At 45.1% G+C, this 5,000-nt stretch overlaps 1 protein-coding gene across 6 annotated transcripts in view; it reads right to left on the bottom strand.

Moving 5' to 3' along the window:
- thsd7ba (thrombospondin, type I, domain containing 7Ba) overlaps positions 1 to 5,000 on the bottom strand; it is a 277,286-nt gene that overhangs the window by 271,249 nt on the left and 1,037 nt on the right. The window lies entirely within an intron of this gene.

Here is a 5,000-nt window from a genome sequence, read left to right as displayed (position 1 = left end):
GCCGGGTAACTATCTCCAAACGTGATGAGGACCGTCCTCGGCCAATTCTCACGGCGTCCCGCGGAGAACCGTCTCGGCCACTTCTAATATCTTTAAGCCTCGCGTGAATTAAATGCTCTTCTCATTAATTACAGGATGCAGTGAAATCCCAGTCGGACCCGGGTTCCGTGTTTCTACCACACTGATTTATCAGAGCCGGGCCAAGAGGAGAGGGAACGAGGCCTGATTTCCCTGAACGTGTCCAGAGGTGTGTGTGTGTGTGTGATGTACATAAGGCTGAAATTAATCACAGTGACACTTGCATTGAAACGCAGCAGCTGTGCAGAAAATCTCCATCGCAACCGCAGACTCCTAACAAACATCTAATAAAGGTTCTGACCTGAAGCCACATCGATGGAAGGAGAAGCTACAGGGTTCCTCGTTAATGAAGAGCCTAATTACTGGCAGTGAGCACTGTGGTTTCAGCGTTCTGAGGGGGAAAAAGGGATCTTTAAGGTGCTTGGGATAATTATACTTCCATGGTTTCTACTTCAAACACTTTTCAGACAAGATTTAAGAGTTCCTCCACATGGACCTTTGAAGAACCCTTAAGGTTCTAGTACATTAGCAGTAGCAGTGATCTCGGTATTATATTCACAGCTATGCTCTTGGAGAAAAAAGATAACTCGAGGAGTTTTTGGATGGTCAAAGCTTTAAAATTTTGTCCTTGTCCCAGGTAGAACCTTTAAAGGATCCTCTAGACATGAAGGGTTCTCTGGCTGAGAAAGTGGATGAAGAACATTATTGCTAGAAGACTCTAGTGTTTGTTGCATGGTTCTCTCTGTCTACAGCTGTTCTACACGGAACAGTTTCTAAAAAAATCTGTTCTACTTAGACCCTTTTAAAGGTTCCCTCAGAGGATTAAATGGGAATATTCTCCAGAGTCCTCGAGTTTCAAATCAATACCATATCAGAGAAATCTTAAAAAGAGGTTTAATGGAGACTTTGGATAATTAAGGGTCAGTAACGTCCTAAAAGGTGCTCCAGCCCTGAGAGGAAAACATTTTGTTGTAGGGTTCTACATACAAAGAACCTTCAATGGTACACCCAGAACACAACCAAAGAACCATTAAGGGTTCTAAAGAGTCTCAGAGTGTGGCTCTGTGCATTACTGGACACACAGGCAAAAGGACACTAACGTCCACTTCCTGCATGAAACAAAGTCAAAATATCATCACTCATCACACACTCTCTCTCTCTGTCTCTCTCTCTCTCTCACACACACACACACACAATATATGCAGTGATTGGTCACATTACTGATTCTATTCTTTCAGTCAAACTGAATTGAGCAATTTTGATCCGTTTACTTCACCCAGAAAACAAACTGGACACACTCACAATCATGCGCGCACACACACACACACACACACACACACACACGCGCGCGCACACACACACACACACACACATACTTTGTTCGTGCAGTGGTGGGCCGTTATTGAAGACATGTTATTGATTATTGATTTTATTATTAATTTGATTTTTTCTTAAAAATAAATCTGAATTGAATTTTTCGGATCGTTTAATTAATAGATCAGGACAGATTCCCTAAATATTGTATAGGCTACTGAAGCATGTAAAGAAACTACACAAACACACACACACACAATGCATCCAATGATTGGCCAACAGAGTCATATTACTGATTCTATTTTTTTCAATCAAAGTGAATTGAGCTATTTTGATTTGTTTACTTCACCCTTCAGGGCAGCCTCCAGAAAACAAACTAAACACCACACACACACACATACACACACATACACACACACACACACACACACAATGGAAAAAATGCTGCGCCAAAGGATTCACATTACTGATTCTTCTTGCTGAATTGTATTTGTTTAACAATTTGATTCATTTGATTCATTTGAATCAGTTGTGAATCACAGGTTGTAATGAGTTTAATTACTCTGATCTTCTATTATTTACTTCAGAACAGAACTCAAGCTGAAACCAGGGAAGGTGTGTAAAGTGTGTGCAGTGTGTGAGATGTGTGTGGTGTGTGAAGTGTGTGCAGTATGTGAGGTGTGTGTGGTGTTTGTGGTGTGTGAAGTGTGTGCGGTGTGTGTGGTGTGTGTGAGGTGTGTGTGGTGTGTGCAATGTGTGAAGTGTGTGTGGTGTGTGAGGTGTGTGTGAGGTGTGTGTGGTGTGTGTGAGGTGTGTGTGGTGTGTGCAATGTGTGAAGTGTGTGTGGTGTGTGAGGTGTGTGTGAGGTGTGTGTGGTGTGTGTGAGGTGTGTGTGGTGTGTGCAATGTGTGAAGTGTGTGTGGTGTGTGTGGTGTGTGAGGTGTGTGTGAAGTGTGTGCAATGTGTGAAGTGTGTGCAGTGTGTGTGGTGTGTGTGAGGTGTGTGTGGTGTGTGCAATGTGTGAAGTGTGTGTGGTGTGTGAGGTGTGTGTGGTGTGTGAGGTGTGTGTGAAGTGTGTGGTGTGTGCGGTGTGTGAGGTGTGTGTGAAGTGTGTGTGGTGTGTGTGCGGTGTGTGAGGTGTGTGTGGTGTGTGCAATGTGTGAAGTGTGTGCAGTGTGTGTGGTGTGTGCAATGTGTGAAGTGTGTGTGGTGTGTGAGGTGTGTGCGGTGAAGTGTGTGGTGTGTGCGGTGTGTGAGGTGTGTGTGGTGTGTGTGTGTGAGGTGTGTGTGAAGTGTGTGTGGTGTGTGTGCGGTGTGTGTGCAGTGTGTGTGTGCAGTGTGTGTGTGAAGTGTGTGTGCAGTGTGTGTGTGAAGTGTGTGTGGTGTGTGTGAAGTGTGTGTGCAGTGTGTGTGGTGTGTGTGTGAAGTGTGTGAAGTGTGTGTGGTGTGTGTGGTGTGTGTGTGAAGTGTGTGTGCAGTGTGTGTGGTGTGTGAAGTGTGTGTGCAGTGTGTGTGGTGTGTGTGTGAAGTGTGTGCGGTGTGTGTGGTGTGTGTGGTGTGTGTGAAGTGTGTGTGCAGTGTGTGTGGTGTGTGAAGTGCGTGTGTGAAGTGTGTGTGGTGTGTGCAGTGTGTGTAGTGTGTGCAGTGTGTGTGCAGTGTGTGTGAAGTGTGTGTGGTGTGTGTGCAGTGTGTGTGGTGTGTGCAGTGTGTGTGCAGTGTGTGTGGTGTGTGTGTGGTGTGTGCAGTGTGTGTGCGCAGTGTGTGTGAAGTGTGTGTGGTGTGTGTGAAGTGTGTGTGGTGTGTGTGAAGTGTGTGTGGTGTGTGTGGTGTGTGTGAAGTGTGTGCGGTGTGTGTGAGGTGTGTGTGAAGTGTGTGTGGTGTGTGTGAAGTGTGTGTGGTGTGTGGAGTGTGTGTGGTGTGTGTGAAGTGTGTGTGGTGTGTGTGTGGTGTGTGTGAAGTGTGTGTGGTGTGTGTGTGGTGTGTGTGAAGTGTGTGTGGTGTGTGAAGTTTGTGTGGTGTGTGTGTGGTGTGTGTGAAGTGTGTGTGGTGTGTGTGTGGTGTGTGTGGTGTGTGAAGTTTGTGTAATGTTCTACTAAAGTGATTTCTTTAGAATACACACATAAAGGATGAACATCTCAGCATCTGTGGTTCCTTCTTCTCTTTATCTTTTACATCCTCTCCATCTCTCCTCTCTCCATCCATCTCCTCTCCTGATATCTCCATCTCTCCTCTCTCCATCCATCTCCTCTCCTGATATCTCCATCTCTCCTCTCTCCATCCATCTCCTCTCCTGATATCTCCATCTCTCCTCTCTCCATCCATCTCCTCTCCTGATATCTCCATCTCTCCTCTCTCCATCCATCTCCTCTCCTGATATCTCCATCTCTCCTCTCTCCATCCATCTCCTCTCCTGATATCTCCATCTCTCCTCTCTCCATCCATCTCCTCTCCTGATATCTCCATCTCTCCTCTCTCCCTCCATCTCCTCTCCTGATATCTCCATCTCTCCTCTCTCCATCCATCTCCTCTCCTGATATCTCCATCTCTCCTCTCTCCCTCCATCTCCTCTCCTGATATCTCCATCTCTCCTCTCTCCCTCCATCTCCTCTCCTGATATCTCCATCTCTCCTCTCTCCCTCCATCTCCTCTCCTGATATCTCCATCTCTCCTCTCTCCCTCCATCTCCTCTCCTGATATCTCCATCTGTCCTCACTCCCTCCATCTCCTCTCCTGATATCTCCATCTTCCCTCTCTCATCCATCTCCTCTACTGATATCTCCATCTCTCCTCTCTCCCTCCATCTCCTTTCCTGATATCTCCATCTGTCCTCTCCTCTCCTGATATCTCCTTTTCTCCACTCTCTCCATATTTCCTCTCTCCCTCCATCTCCTCTCCTGATATCTCCATCTCTCCTCTCTCCCTCCATCCTTTTCTTATATCTGTTATCATCTCTCTTTCTTTCCCTCATCTTTCCTCTTCTCTGTCTATCTGTCTTTTCTACAACTTGAATCCTCTTTTCTTTTCTATTACTTCTTATTGTTTTTTCTTTTATTCCTCTCCTTTTCTTCTCTTCATCTCATCATTCTTCTGTCACTCTTTTTCCACTATTACTTCTTGATCTTGTCTTCTTTTCTTTTCTTTTCTTTTCTTTTCTTTTCTTTTCTTTTCTTCTTTGTCCATCACCCCTCCTCCTCACCTTACTTCCCTTTTTCTAGTCCTTTTTTCTTTCCGTCTTTTAACTGTTCATCACTTGTTGTTGTTGTTGTTCTTCTTCTTCTTCTTCTTCTTCTTCTTCTTCTTCTTCTTCTTCTCCTCTCACCCTTTCATCAGTTACTTTCCTCCACTCTTATCAGCTCCCCACCCACTTCTCTTTCATTTATTCTTTCTTTCTTCTCACATATTAAGATTAGTTACTTTCAGCTGCTGCATCTTTATCATCTCTCCTCTTGTATTTTCTTTCCCTCTCTCTTTCTTCTTTTAACATCCCACCATCTCATCACCTTCCATTCTCTTCTCTCCACTGTTCCTTGTACTGAGGAGTGACAGCTATTCCTGCCTCTCTACCTCTCCTTTGCTTCCTCTTATTACCTCTCCTTCAACCCCGCTTC

The sequence above is a fragment of the Hemibagrus wyckioides genome, linkage group LG06, assembly GCF_019097595.1.
Source record: "Hemibagrus wyckioides isolate EC202008001 linkage group LG06, SWU_Hwy_1.0, whole genome shotgun sequence".
NCBI lineage: Eukaryota > Metazoa > Chordata > Actinopteri > Siluriformes > Bagridae > Hemibagrus > Hemibagrus wyckioides.
The sequence above is the reverse complement of the archived record's forward strand: the minus strand, read 5'-3'. Positions and strand labels throughout refer to the sequence as shown.